The 12,258-nt window shown below is 57.0% G+C and overlaps 26 non-coding genes across 26 annotated transcripts; all 26 read right to left on the bottom strand.

The window, feature by feature from the left end:
• Positions 1-107: 107 nt before the first annotated feature.
• LOC135588506 (5S ribosomal RNA) lies at positions 108-226 on the bottom strand. The gene has a single exon (XR_010476307.1). It is a non-coding gene; the product is annotated as a 5S ribosomal RNA (ribosomal RNA).
• Positions 227-576: 350 nt separating this feature from the next.
• Positions 577-695, bottom strand: LOC135588160 (5S ribosomal RNA). Its single transcript, XR_010476131.1, has one exon. It is a non-coding gene; the product is annotated as a 5S ribosomal RNA (ribosomal RNA).
• Positions 696-1,045: 350 nt separating this feature from the next.
• On the bottom strand, positions 1,046-1,164 carry LOC135588154 (5S ribosomal RNA). The gene has a single exon (XR_010476130.1). It is a non-coding gene; the product is annotated as a 5S ribosomal RNA (ribosomal RNA).
• A 350-nt stretch (positions 1,165-1,514) lies between these two features.
• Positions 1,515-1,633, bottom strand: LOC135588150 (5S ribosomal RNA). Its single transcript, XR_010476129.1, has one exon. It is a non-coding gene; the product is annotated as a 5S ribosomal RNA (ribosomal RNA).
• Positions 1,634-1,983: 350 nt separating this feature from the next.
• LOC135594139 (5S ribosomal RNA) lies at positions 1,984-2,102 on the bottom strand. The gene has a single exon (XR_010480009.1). It is a non-coding gene; the product is annotated as a 5S ribosomal RNA (ribosomal RNA).
• A 350-nt stretch (positions 2,103-2,452) lies between these two features.
• LOC135591784 (5S ribosomal RNA) lies at positions 2,453-2,571 on the bottom strand. Its single transcript, XR_010478607.1, has one exon. It is a non-coding gene; the product is annotated as a 5S ribosomal RNA (ribosomal RNA).
• Positions 2,572-2,921: 350 nt separating this feature from the next.
• Positions 2,922-3,040, bottom strand: LOC135588146 (5S ribosomal RNA). The gene has a single exon (XR_010476128.1). It is a non-coding gene; the product is annotated as a 5S ribosomal RNA (ribosomal RNA).
• Positions 3,041-3,390: 350 nt separating this feature from the next.
• LOC135589150 (5S ribosomal RNA) lies at positions 3,391-3,509 on the bottom strand. The gene has a single exon (XR_010476617.1). It is a non-coding gene; the product is annotated as a 5S ribosomal RNA (ribosomal RNA).
• Positions 3,510-3,859: 350 nt separating this feature from the next.
• LOC135588143 (5S ribosomal RNA) lies at positions 3,860-3,978 on the bottom strand. The gene has a single exon (XR_010476126.1). It is a non-coding gene; the product is annotated as a 5S ribosomal RNA (ribosomal RNA).
• Positions 3,979-4,328: 350 nt separating this feature from the next.
• LOC135594134 (5S ribosomal RNA) lies at positions 4,329-4,447 on the bottom strand. Its single transcript, XR_010480008.1, has one exon. It is a non-coding gene; the product is annotated as a 5S ribosomal RNA (ribosomal RNA).
• Positions 4,448-4,797: 350 nt separating this feature from the next.
• LOC135588136 (5S ribosomal RNA) lies at positions 4,798-4,916 on the bottom strand. The gene has a single exon (XR_010476122.1). It is a non-coding gene; the product is annotated as a 5S ribosomal RNA (ribosomal RNA).
• A 350-nt stretch (positions 4,917-5,266) lies between these two features.
• LOC135588132 (5S ribosomal RNA) lies at positions 5,267-5,385 on the bottom strand. Its single transcript, XR_010476121.1, has one exon. It is a non-coding gene; the product is annotated as a 5S ribosomal RNA (ribosomal RNA).
• Positions 5,386-5,735: 350 nt separating this feature from the next.
• Positions 5,736-5,854, bottom strand: LOC135594131 (5S ribosomal RNA). The gene has a single exon (XR_010480007.1). It is a non-coding gene; the product is annotated as a 5S ribosomal RNA (ribosomal RNA).
• A 350-nt stretch (positions 5,855-6,204) lies between these two features.
• LOC135588502 (5S ribosomal RNA) lies at positions 6,205-6,323 on the bottom strand. Its single transcript, XR_010476305.1, has one exon. It is a non-coding gene; the product is annotated as a 5S ribosomal RNA (ribosomal RNA).
• A 350-nt stretch (positions 6,324-6,673) lies between these two features.
• Positions 6,674-6,792, bottom strand: LOC135591773 (5S ribosomal RNA). Its single transcript, XR_010478606.1, has one exon. It is a non-coding gene; the product is annotated as a 5S ribosomal RNA (ribosomal RNA).
• Positions 6,793-7,142: 350 nt separating this feature from the next.
• Positions 7,143-7,261, bottom strand: LOC135588128 (5S ribosomal RNA). The gene has a single exon (XR_010476119.1). It is a non-coding gene; the product is annotated as a 5S ribosomal RNA (ribosomal RNA).
• A 350-nt stretch (positions 7,262-7,611) lies between these two features.
• On the bottom strand, positions 7,612-7,730 carry LOC135590196 (5S ribosomal RNA). The gene has a single exon (XR_010477608.1). It is a non-coding gene; the product is annotated as a 5S ribosomal RNA (ribosomal RNA).
• Positions 7,731-8,080: 350 nt separating this feature from the next.
• LOC135588127 (5S ribosomal RNA) lies at positions 8,081-8,199 on the bottom strand. Its single transcript, XR_010476116.1, has one exon. It is a non-coding gene; the product is annotated as a 5S ribosomal RNA (ribosomal RNA).
• A 350-nt stretch (positions 8,200-8,549) lies between these two features.
• LOC135594124 (5S ribosomal RNA) lies at positions 8,550-8,668 on the bottom strand. The gene has a single exon (XR_010480006.1). It is a non-coding gene; the product is annotated as a 5S ribosomal RNA (ribosomal RNA).
• Positions 8,669-9,018: 350 nt separating this feature from the next.
• On the bottom strand, positions 9,019-9,137 carry LOC135588123 (5S ribosomal RNA). The gene has a single exon (XR_010476114.1). It is a non-coding gene; the product is annotated as a 5S ribosomal RNA (ribosomal RNA).
• A 350-nt stretch (positions 9,138-9,487) lies between these two features.
• LOC135588118 (5S ribosomal RNA) lies at positions 9,488-9,606 on the bottom strand. The gene has a single exon (XR_010476110.1). It is a non-coding gene; the product is annotated as a 5S ribosomal RNA (ribosomal RNA).
• A 350-nt stretch (positions 9,607-9,956) lies between these two features.
• LOC135588115 (5S ribosomal RNA) lies at positions 9,957-10,075 on the bottom strand. The gene has a single exon (XR_010476109.1). It is a non-coding gene; the product is annotated as a 5S ribosomal RNA (ribosomal RNA).
• A 350-nt stretch (positions 10,076-10,425) lies between these two features.
• Positions 10,426-10,544, bottom strand: LOC135594119 (5S ribosomal RNA). Its single transcript, XR_010480005.1, has one exon. It is a non-coding gene; the product is annotated as a 5S ribosomal RNA (ribosomal RNA).
• A 350-nt stretch (positions 10,545-10,894) lies between these two features.
• On the bottom strand, positions 10,895-11,013 carry LOC135588496 (5S ribosomal RNA). The gene has a single exon (XR_010476304.1). It is a non-coding gene; the product is annotated as a 5S ribosomal RNA (ribosomal RNA).
• A 350-nt stretch (positions 11,014-11,363) lies between these two features.
• Positions 11,364-11,482, bottom strand: LOC135591762 (5S ribosomal RNA). Its single transcript, XR_010478603.1, has one exon. It is a non-coding gene; the product is annotated as a 5S ribosomal RNA (ribosomal RNA).
• A 350-nt stretch (positions 11,483-11,832) lies between these two features.
• LOC135588113 (5S ribosomal RNA) lies at positions 11,833-11,951 on the bottom strand. Its single transcript, XR_010476107.1, has one exon. It is a non-coding gene; the product is annotated as a 5S ribosomal RNA (ribosomal RNA).
• Positions 11,952-12,258: the final 307 nt, after the last annotated feature.

Below are 12,258 nucleotides of genomic sequence, written 5' to 3'. Positions count from 1 at the left end.
TCTGAGCCCCACGACACTGACTGCGTAGCGGTCACGGCAAATTCCGTGCCCGAAAACAATCATCTCGGAGGTCTACGGGATATGTTTCGTATCTCGGGACGCAAAAAGTAGTGCAACACGAGGACTTCCCGAGAGGTCACCCATCCTAGTACTACTCTCGCCCAAGCACGCTTAACTTCGGAGTTCTAATAGGATCCGGTGATTTAGTGCTGGTATGATCGCACCGGTTTTGGGTGCTTCGTCCCTCGCCTATGTGCACGTCGCGGCCGGCGCATCAACGTCCGGAGCCTCTGGCCCGTCACGAAACCGCCGCCGCTTTCTCGAACGATCACGAAATCCCTATTGGAAGCTCTCTCCGAGCCCTAGCCCAACGACCGCGTATCTGTCACGGGAAGCTCGCGCCGTAACCATCGGCACTTTCTCGAACGATCTCGGAATCTCTATTGCGACCCAAATCCGGAAAGCTCTTTCCGAGCCCCACGATACTGACTGCATAGCGGTCACGGCAAATTCCGTGCCCGAAAACAATCGTCTCGGAGGTCTACGGGAGATGTTTCGTATCTCGGGACGCAAAAAGTAGTGCAACACGAGGACTTCCCGGGGGGTCACCCATCCTAGTACTACTCTCGCCCAAGCAGGCTTAACTTCGGAGTTCTGATGGGATCCGGTGATTTAGTGCTGGTATGATCGCACCGGTTTCGGGTGCTTCGTCCCTCGCCTATGAGCACGTCGCGGCCGGCGCATCAACGTCCGGAGCCTCTGGCCCGTCACGAAACCGCCGGCGCTTTCTCGAACGATCACGAAATCCCTATTGGAAGCTCTCTCCGAGCCCTAGCCCAACGACCGCGTATCGGTCACGGCAAGCTCGCGCCGAAACCATCGGCACTTTCTCGAACGATCTCGGAATCGCTATTGCGACCCCAATCCGGAAAGCTCTTTCCGAGCCCCACGATACTGACTGCATAGCGGTCACGGCAAATTCCGTGCCCGAAAACAATCGTCTCGGAGGTCTACGGGAGATGTTTCGTATCTCGGGACGCAAAAAGTAGTGCAACACGAGGACTTCCCGGGGGGTCACCCATCCTAGTACTACTCTCGCCCAAGCAGGCTTAACTTCGGAGTTCTGATGGGATCCGGTGATTTAGTGCTGGTATGATCGCACCGGTTTCGGGTGCTTCGTCCCTCGCCTATGAGCACGTCGCGGCCGGCGCATCAACGTCCGGAGCCTCTGGCCCGTCACGAAACCGCCGGCGCTTTCTCGAACGATCACGAAATCCCTATTGGAAGCTCTCTCCGAGCCCTAGCCCAACGACCGCGTATCGGTCACGGCAAGCTCGCGCCGAAACCATCGGCACTTTCTCGAACGATCTCGGAATCGCTATTGCGACCCCAATCCGGAAAGCTCTTTCCGAGCCCCACGATACTGACTGCATAGCGGTCACGGCAAATTCCGTGCCCGAAAACAATCGTCTCGGAGGTCTACGGGAGATGTTTCGTATCTCGGGACGCAAAAAGTAGTGCAACACGAGGACTTCCCGGGGGGTCACCCATCCTAGTACTACTCTCGCCCAAGCAGGCTTAACTTCGGAGTTCTGATGGGATCCGGTGATTTAGTGCTGGTATGATCGCACCGGTTTCGGGTGCTTCGTCCCTCGCCTATGTGCACGTCGCGGCCGGCGCATCAACGTCCGTAGCCTCTAGCCCGTCACGAAACCGCCGGCGCTTTCTCGAACGATCACGAAATCCCTATTGGAATCTCTCTCCGAGCCCTAGCTCAACGACCGCGTATCGGTCACGGCAAGCTCGCGCCGAAACCATCGGCACTTTCTCGAACGATCTCGGAATCGCTATTGCGACCCCAATCCGGAAAGCTCTTTCTGAGCCCCACGACACTGACTGCGTAGCGGTCACGGCAAATTCCGTGCCCGAAAACAATCATCTCGGAGGTCTACGGGAGATGTTTCGTATCTCGGGACGCAAAAAGTAGTGCAACACGAGGACTTCCCGGGAGGTCACCCATCCTAGTACTACTCTCGCCCAAGCACGCTTAACTTCGGAGTTCTAATAGGATCCGGTGATTTAGTGCTGGTATGATCGCACCGGTTTTGGGTGCTTCGTCCCTCGCCTATGTGCACGTCGCGGCCGGCGCATCAACGTCCGGAGCCTCTGGCCCGTCACGAAACCGCCGCCGCTTTCTCGAACGATCACGAAATCCCTATTGCAAGCTCTCTCCGAGCCCTAGCCCAACGACCGCGTATCTGTCACGGGAAGCTCGCGCCGTAACCATCGGCACTTTCTCGAACGATCTCGGAATCTCTATTGCGACCCAAATCTGGAAAGCTCTTTCCGAGCCCCACGATACTGACTGCATAGCGGTCACGGCAAATTCCGTGCCCGAAAACAATCGTCTCGGAGGTCTACGGGAGATGTTTCGTATCTCGGGACGCAAAAAGTAGTGCAACACGAGGACTTCCCGGGGTGTCACCCATCCTAGTACTACTCTCGCCCAAGCAGGCTTAACTTCGGAGTTCTGATGGGATCCGGTGATTTAGTGCTGGTATGATCGCACCGGTTTCGGGTGCTTCGTCCCTCGCCTATGTGCACGTCGCGGCCGGCGCATCAACGTCCGGAGCCTCTAGCCCGTCACGAAACCGCCGGCGCTTTCTCGAACGATCACGAAATCCCTATTGGAATCTCTCTCCGAGCCCTAGCTCAACGACCGCGTATCGGTCACGGCAAGCTCGCGCCGAAACCATCGGCACTTTCTCGAACGATCTCGGAATCGCTATTGCGACCCCAATCCGGAAAGCTCTTTCTGAGCCCCACGACACTGACTGCGTAGCGGTCACGGCAAATTCCGTGCCCGAAAACAATCATCTCGGAGGTCTACGGGAGATGTTTCGTATCTCGGGACGCAAAAAGTAGTGCAACACGAGGACTTCCCGGGGGGTCACCCATCCTAGTACTACTCTCGCCCAAGCAGGCTTAACTTCGGAGTTCTGATGGGATCCGGTGATTTAGTGCTGGTATGATCGCACCGGTTTCGGGTGCTTCGTCCCTCGCCTATGTGCACGTCGCGGCCGGCGCATCAACGTCCGGAGCCTCTAGCCCGTCACGAAACCGCCGGCGCTTTCTCGAACGATCACGAAATCCCTATTGGAATCTCTCTCCGAGCCCTAGCTCAACGACCGCGTATCGGTCACGGCAAGCTCGCGCCGAAACCATCGGCACTTTCTCGAACGATCTCGGAATCGCTATTGCGACCCCAATCCGGAAAGCTCTTTCTGAGCCCCACGACACTGACTGCGTAGCGGTCACGGCAAATTCCGTGCCCGAAAACAATCATCTCGGAGGTCTACGGGAGATGTTTCGTATCTCGGGACGCAAAAAGTAGTGCAACACGAGGACTTCCCGGGAGGTCACCCATCCTAGTACTACTCTCGCCCAAGCACGCTTAACTTCGGAGTTCTAATATGATCCGGTGATTTAGTGCTGGTATGATCGCACCGGTTTTGGGTGCTTCGTCCCTCGCCTATGTGCACGTCGCGGCCGGCGCATCAACGTCCGGAGCCTCTGGCCCGTCACGAAACCGCCGCCGCTTTCTCGAACGATCACGAAATCCCTATTGGAAGCTCTCTCCGAGCCCTAGCCCAACGACCGCGTATCTGTCACGGGAAGCTCGCGCCGTAACCATCGGCACTTTCTCGAACGATCTCGGAATCTCTATTGCGACCCAAATCCGGAAAGCTCTTTCCGAGCCCCACGATACTGACTGCATAGCGGTCACGGCAAATTCCGTGCCCGAAAACAATCGTCTCGGAGGTCTACGGGAGATGTTTCGTATCTCGGGACGCAAAAAGTAGTGCAACACGAGGACTTCCCGGGGGGTCACCCATCCTAGTACTACTCTCGCCCAAGCAGGCTTAACTTCGGAGTTCTGATGGGATCCGGTGATTTAGTGCTGGTATGATCGCACCGGTTTCGGGTGCTTCGTCCCTCGCCTATGTGCACGTCGCGGCCGGCGCATCAACGTCCGGAGCCTCTAGCCCGTCACGAAACCGCCGGCGCTTTCTCGAACGATCACGAAATCCCTATTGGAATCTCTCTCCGAGCCCTAGCTCAACGACCGCGTATCGGTCACGGCAAGCTCGCGCCGAAACCATCGGCACTTTCTCGAACGATCTCGGAATCGCTATTGCGACCCCAATCCGGAAAGCTCTTTCTGAGCCCCACGACACTGACTGCGTAGCGGTCACGGCAAATTCCGTGCCCGAAAACAATCATCTCGGAGGTCTACGGGAGATGTTTCGTATCTCGGGACGCAAAAAGTAGTGCAACACGAGGACTTCCCGGGAGGTCACCCATCCTAGTACTACTCTCGCCCAAGCACGCTTAACTTCGGAGTTCTAATAGGATCCGGTGATTTAGTGCTGGTATGATCGCACCGGTTTTGGGTGCTTCGTCCCTCGCCTATGTGCACGTCGCGGCCGGCGCATCAACGTCCGGAGCCTCTGGCCCGTCACGAAACCGCCGCCGCTTTCTCGAACGATCACGAAATCCCTATTGGAAGCTCTCTCCGAGCCCTAGCCCAACGACCGCGTATCTGTCACGGGAAGCTCGCGCCGTAACCATCGGCACTTTCTCGAACGATCTCGGAATCTCTATTGCGACCCAAATCCGGAAAGCTCTTTCCGAGCCCCACGATACTGACTGCATAGCGGTCACGGCAAATTCCGTGCCCGAAAACAATCGTCTCGGAGGTCTACGGGAGATGTTTCGTATCTCGGGACGCAAAAAGTAGTGCAACACGAGGACTTCCCGGGGGGTCACCCATCCTAGTACTACTCTCGCCCAAGCAGGCTTAACTTCGGAGTTCTGATGGGATCCGGTGATTTAGTGCTGGTATGATCGCACCGGTTTCGGGTGCTTCGTCCCTCGCCTATGAGCACGTCGCGGCCGGCGCATCAACGTCCGGAGCCTCTGGCCCGTCACGAAACCGCCGGCGCTTTCTCGAACGATCACGAAATCCCTATTGGAAGCTCTCTCCGAGCCCTAGCCCAACGACCGCGTATCGGTCACGGCAAGCTCGCGCCGAAACCATCGGCACTTTCTCGAACGATCTCGGAATCGCTATTGCGACCCCAATCCGGAAAGCTCTTTCCGAGCCCCACGATACTGACTGCATAGCGGTCACGGCAAATTCCGTGCCCGAAAACAATCGTCTCGGAGGTCTACGGGAGATGTTTCGTATCTCGGGACGCAAAAAGTAGTGCAACACGAGGACTTCCCGGGGGGTCACCCATCCTAGTACTACTCTCGCCCAAGCAGGCTTAACTTCGGAGTTCTGATGGGATCCGGTGATTTAGTGCTGGTATGATCGCACCGGTTTCGGGTGCTTCGTCCCTCGCCTATGTGCACGTCGCGGCCGGCGCATCAACGTCCGTAGCCTCTAGCCCGTCACGAAACCGCCGGCGCTTTCTCGAACGATCACGAAATCCCTATTGGAATCTCTCTCCGAGCCCTAGCTCAACGACCGCGTATCGGTCACGGCAAGCTCGCGCCGAAACCATCGGCACTTTCTCGAACGATCTCGGAATCGCTATTGCGACCCCAATCCGGAAAGCTCTTTCTGAGCCCCACGACACTGACTGCGTAGCGGTCACGGCAAATTCCGTGCCCGAAAACAATCATCTCGGAGGTCTACGGGAGATGTTTCGTATCTCGGGACGCAAAAAGTAGTGCAACACGAGGACTTCCCGGGAGGTCACCCATCCTAGTACTACTCTCGCCCAAGCACGCTTAACTTCGGAGTTCTAATAGGATCCGGTGATTTAGTGCTGGTATGATCGCACCGGTTTTGGGTGCTTCGTCCCTCGCCTATGTGCACGTCGCGGCCGGCGCATCAACGTCCGGAGCCTCTGGCCCGTCACGAAACCGCCGCCGCTTTCTCGAACGATCACGAAATCCCTATTGGAAGCTCTCTCCGAGCCCTAGCCCAACGACCGCGTATCTGTCACGGGAAGCTCGCGCCGTAACCATCGGCACTTTCTCGAACGATCTCGGAATCTCTATTGCGACCCCAATCCGGAAAGCTCTTTCTGAGCCCCACGACACTGACTGCGTAGCGGTCACGGAAAATTCCGTGCCCGAAAACAATCATCTCGGAGGTCTACGGGAGATGTTTCGTATCTCGGGACGCAAAAAGTAGTGCAACACGAGGACTTCCCGAGAGGTCACCCATCCTAGTACTACTCTCGCCCAAGCACGCTTAACTTCGGAGTTCTAATAGGATCCGGTGATTTAGTGCTGGTATGATCGCACCGGTTTTGGGTGCTTCGTCCCTCGCCTATGTGCACGTCGCGGCCGGCGCATCAACGTCCGGAGCCTCTGGCCCGTCACGAAACCGCCGCCGCTTTCTCGAACGATCACGAAATCCCTATTGGAAGCTCTCTCCGAGCCCTAGCCCAACGACCGCGTATCTGTCACGGGAAGCTCGCGCCGTAACCATCGGCACTTTCTCGAACGATCTCGGAATCTCTATTGCGACCCAAATCTGGAAAGCTCTTTCCGAGCCCCACGATACTGACTGCATAGCGGTCACGGCAAATTCCGTGCCCGAAAACAATCGTCTCGGAGGTCTACGGGAGATGTTTCGTATCTCGGGACGCAAAAAGTAGTGCAACACGAGGACTTCCCGGGGTGTCACCCATCCTAGTACTACTCTCGCCCAAGCAGGCTTAACTTCGGAGTTCTGATGGGATCCGGTGATTTAGTGCTGGTATGATCGCACCGGTTTCGGGTGCTTCGTCCCTCGCCTATGTGCACGTCGCGGCCGGCGCATCAACGTCCGGAGCCTCTAGCCCGTCACGAAACCGCCGGCGCTTTCTCGAACGATCACGAAATCCCTATTGGAATCTCTCTCCGAGCCCTAGCTCAACGACCGCGTATCGGTCACGGCAAGCTCGCGCCGAAACCATCGGCACTTTCTCGAACGATCTCGGAATCGCTATTGCGACCCCAATCCGGAAAGCTCTTTCTGAGCCCCACGACACTGACTGCGTAGCGGTCACGGCAAATTCCGTGCCCGAAAACAATCATCTCGGAGGTCTACGGGAGATGTTTCGTATCTCGGGACGCAAAAAGTAGTGCAACACGAGGACTTCCCGGGGGGTCACCCATCCTAGTACTACTCTCGCCCAAGCAGGCTTAACTTCGGAGTTCTGATGGGATCCGGTGATTTAGTGCTGGTATGATCGCACCGGTTTCGGGTGCTTCGTCCCTCGCCTATGTGCACGTCGCGGCCGGCGCATCAACGTCCGGAGCCTCTAGCCCGTCACGAAACCGCCGGCGCTTTCTCGAACGATCACGAAATCCCTATTGGAATCTCTCTCCGAGCCCTAGCTCAACGACCGCGTATCGGTCACGGCAAGCTCGCGCCGAAACCATCGGCACTTTCTCGAACGATCTCGGAATCGCTATTGCGACCCCAATCCGGAAAGCTCTTTCTGAGCCCCACGACACTGACTGCGTAGCGGTCACGGCAAATTCCGTGCCCGAAAACAATCATCTCGGAGGTCTACGGGAGATGTTTCGTATCTCGGGACGCAAAAAGTAGTGCAACACGAGGACTTCCCGGGAGGTCACCCATCCTAGTACTACTCTCGCCCAAGCACACTTAACTTCGGAGTTCTAATATGATCCGGTGATTTAGTGCTGGTATGATCGCACCGGTTTTGGGTGCTTCGTCCCTCGCCTATGTGCACGTCGCGGCCGGCGCATCAACGTCCGGAGCCTCTGGCCCGTCACGAAACCGCCGCCGCTTTCTCGAACGATCACGAAATCCCTATTGGAAGCTCTCTCCGAGCCCTAGCCCAACGACCGCGTATCTGTCACGGGAAGCTCGCGCCGTAACCATCGGCACTTTCTCGAACGATCTCGGAATCTCTATTGCGACCCAAATCCGGAAAGCTCTTTCCGAGCCCCACGATACTGACTGCATAGCGGTCACGGCAAATTCCGTGCCCGAAAACAATCGTCTCGGAGGTCTACGGGAGATGTTTCGTATCTCGGGACGCAAAAAGTAGTGCAACACGAGGACTTCCCGGGGGGTCACCCATCCTAGTACTACTCTCGCCCAAGCAGGCTTAACTTCGGAGTTCTGATGGGATCCGGTGATTTAGTGCTGGTATGATCGCACCGGTTTCGGGTGCTTCGTCCCTCGCCTATGTGCACGTCGCGGCCGGCGCATCAACGTCCGGAGCCTCTAGCCCGTCACGAAACCGCCGGCGCTTTCTCGAACGATCACGAAATCCCTATTGGAATCTCTCTCCGAGCCCTAGCTCAACGACCGCGTATCGGTCACGGCAAGCTCGCGCCGAAACCATCGGCACTTTCTCGAACGATCTCGGAATCGCTATTGCGACCCCAATCCGGAAAGCTCTTTCTGAGCCCCACGACACTGACTGCGTAGCGGTCACGGCAAATTCCGTGCCCGAAAACAATCATCTCGGAGGTCTACGGGAGATGTTTCGTATCTCGGGACGCAAAAAGTAGTGCAACACGAGGACTTCCCGGGAGGTCACCCATCCTAGTACTACTCTCGCCCAAGCACGCTTAACTTCGGAGTTCTAATAGGATCCGGTGATTTAGTGCTGGTATGATCGCACCGGTTTTGGGTGCTTCGTCCCTCGCCTATGTGCACGTCGCGGCCGGCGCATCAACGTCCGGAGCCTCTGGCCCGTCACGAAACCGCCGCCGCTTTCTCGAACGATCACGAAATCCCTATTGGAAGCTCTCTCCGAGCCCTAGCCCAACGACCGCGTATCTGTCACGGGAAGCTCGCGCCGTAACCATCGGCACTTTCTCGAACGATCTCGGAATCTCTATTGCGACCCAAATCCGGAAAGCTCTTTCCGAGCCCCACGATACTGACTGCATAGCGGTCACGGCAAATTCCGTGCCCGAAAACAATCGTCTCGGAGGTCTACGGGAGATGTTTCGTATCTCGGGACGCAAAAAGTAGTGCAACACGAGGACTTCCCGGGGGGTCACCCATCCTAGTACTACTCTCGCCCAAGCAGGCTTAACTTCGGAGTTCTGATGGGATCCGGTGATTTAGTGCTGGTATGATCGCACCGGTTTCGGGTGCTTCGTCCCTCGCCTATGAGCACGTCGCGGCCGGCGCATCAACGTCCGGAGCCTCTGGCCCGTCACGAAACCGCCGGCGCTTTCTCGAACGATCACGAAATCCCTATTGGAAGCTCTCTCCGAGCCCTAGCCCAACGACCGCGTATCGGTCACGGCAAGCTCGCGCCGAAACCATCGGCACTTTCTCGAACGATCTCGGAATCGCTATTGCGACCCCAATCCGGAAAGCTCTTTCCGAGCCCCACGATACTGACTGCATAGCGGTCACGGCAAATTCCGTGCCCGAAAACAATCGTCTCGGAGGTCTACGGGAGATGTTTCGTATCTCGGGACGCAAAAAGTAGTGCAACACGAGGACTTCCCGGGGGGTCACCCATCCTAGTACTACTCTCGCCCAAGCAGGCTTAACTTCGGAGTTCTGATGGGATCCGGTGATTTAGTGCTGGTATGATCGCACCGGTTTCGGGTGCTTCGTCCCTCGCCTATGAGCACGTCGCGGCCGGCGCATCAACGTCCGGAGCCTCTGGCCCGTCACGAAACCGCCGGCGCTTTCTCGAACGATCACGAAATCCCTATTGGAAGCTCTCTCCGAGCCCTAGCCCAACGACCGCGTATCGGTCACGGCAAGCTCGCGCCGAAACCATCGGCACTTTCTCGAACGATCTCGGAATCGCTATTGCGACCCCAATCCGGAAAGCTCTTTCCGAGCCCCACGATACTGACTGCATAGCGGTCACGGCAAATTCCGTGCCCGAAAACAATCGTCTCGGAGGTCTACGGGAGATGTTTCGTATCTCGGGACGCAAAAAGTAGTGCAACACGAGGACTTCCCGGGGGGTCACCCATCCTAGTACTACTCTCGCCCAAGCAGGCTTAACTTCGGAGTTCTGATGGGATCCGGTGATTTAGTGCTGGTATGATCGCACCGGTTTCGGGTGCTTCGTCCCTCGCCTATGTGCACGTCGCGGCCGGCGCATCAACGTCCGTAGCCTCTAGCCCGTCACGAAACCGCCGGCGCTTTCTCGAACGATCACGAAATCCCTATTGGAATCTCTCTCCGAGCCCTAGCTCAACGACCGCGTATCGGTCACGGCAAGCTCGCGCCGAAACCATCGGCACTTTCTCGAACGATCTCGGAATCGCTATTGCGACCCCAATCCGGAAAGCTCTTTCTGAGCCCCACGACACTGACTGCGTAGCGGTCACGGCAAATTCCGTGCCCGAAAACAATCATCTCGGAGGTCTACGGGAGATGTTTCGTATCTCGGGACGCAAAAAGTAGTGCAACACGAGGACTTCCCGGGAGGTCACCCATCCTAGTACTACTCTCGCCCAAGCACGCTTAACTTCGGAGTTCTAATAGGATCCGGTGATTTAGTGCTGGTATGATCGCACCGGTTTTGGGTGCTTCGTCCCTCGCCTATGTGCACGTCGCGGCCGGCGCATCAACGTCCGGAGCCTCTGGCCCGTCACGAAACCGCCGCCGCTTTCTCGAACGATCACGAAATCCCTATTGGAAGCTCTCTCCGAGCCCTAGCCCAACGACCGCGTATCTGTCACGGGAAGCTCGCGCCGTAACCATCGGCACTTTCTCGAACGATCTCGGAATCTCTATTGCGACCCCAATCCGGAAAGCTCTTTCTGAGCCCCACGACACTGACTGCGTAGCGGTCACGGAAAATTCCGTGCCCGAAAACAATCATCTCGGAGGTCTACGGGAGATGTTTCGTATCTCGGGACGCAAAAAGTAGTGCAACACGAGGACTTCCCGAGAGGTCACCCATCCTAGTACTACTCTCGCCCAAGCACGCTTAACTTCGGAGTTCTAATAGGATCCGGTGATTTAGTGCTGGTATGATCGCACCGGTTTTGGGTGCTTCGTCCCTCGCCTATGTGCACGTCGCGGCCGGCGCATCAACGTCCGGAGCCTCTGGCCCGTCACGAAACCGCCGCCGCTTTCTCGAACGATCACGAAATCCCTATTGGAAGCTCTCTCCGAGCCCTAGCCCAACGACCGCGTATCTGTCACGGGAAGCTCGCGCCGTAACCATCGGCACTTTCTCGAACGATCTCGGAATCTCTATTGCGACCCAAATCTGGAAAGCTCTTTCCGAGCCCCACGATACTGACTGCATAGCGGTCACGGCAAATTCCGTGCCCGAAAACAATCGTCTCGGAGGTCTACGGGAGATGTTTCGTATCTCGGGACGCAAAAAGTAGTGCAACACGAGGACTTCCCGGGGTGTCACCCATCCTAGTACTACTCTCGCCCAAGCAGGCTTAACTTCGGAGTTCTGATGGGATCCGGTGATTTAGTGCTGGTATGATCGCACCGGTTTCGGGTGCTTCGTCCCTCGCCTATGTGCACGTCGCGGCCGGCGCATCAACGTCCGGAGCCTCTAGCCCGTCACGAAACCGCCGGCGCTTTCTCGAACGATCACGAAATCCCTATTGGAATCTCTCTCCGAGCCCTAGCTCAACGACCGCGTATCGGTCACGGCAAGCTCGCGCCGAAACCATCGGCACTTTCTCGAACGATCTCGGAATCGCTATTGCGACCCCAATCCGGAAAGCTCTTTCTGAGCCCCACGACACTGACTGCGTAGCGGTCACGGCAAATTCCGTGCCCGAAAACAATCATCTCGGAGGTCTACGGGAGATGTTTCGTATCTCGGGACGCAAAAAGTAGTGCAACACGAGGACTTCCCGGGGGGTCACCCATCCTAGTACTACTCTCGCCCAAGCAGGCTTAACTTCGGAGTTCTGATGGGATCCGGTGATTTAGTGCTGGTATGATCGCACCGGTTTCGGGTGCTTCGTCCCTCGCCTATGTGCACGTCGCGGCCGGCGCATCAACGTCCGGAGCCTCTAGCCCGTCACGAAACCGCCGGCGCTTTCTCGAACGATCACGAAATCCCTATTGGAATCTCTCTCCGAGCCCTAGCTCAACGACCGCGTATCGGTCACGGCAAGCTCGCGCCGAAACCATCGGCACTTTCTCGAACGATCTCGGAATCGCTATTGCGACCCCAATCCGGAAAGCTCTTTCTGAGCCCCACGACACTGACTGCGTAGCGGTCACGGCAAATTCCGTGCCCGAAAACAATCATC

This window comes from Musa acuminata, chromosome BXJ1-1, assembly GCF_036884655.1.
Source record: "Musa acuminata AAA Group cultivar baxijiao chromosome BXJ1-1, Cavendish_Baxijiao_AAA, whole genome shotgun sequence".
Lineage (NCBI taxonomy): Eukaryota > Viridiplantae > Streptophyta > Magnoliopsida > Zingiberales > Musaceae > Musa > Musa acuminata.
The sequence above is the reverse complement of the archived record's forward strand: the minus strand, read 5'-3'. Positions and strand labels throughout refer to the sequence as shown.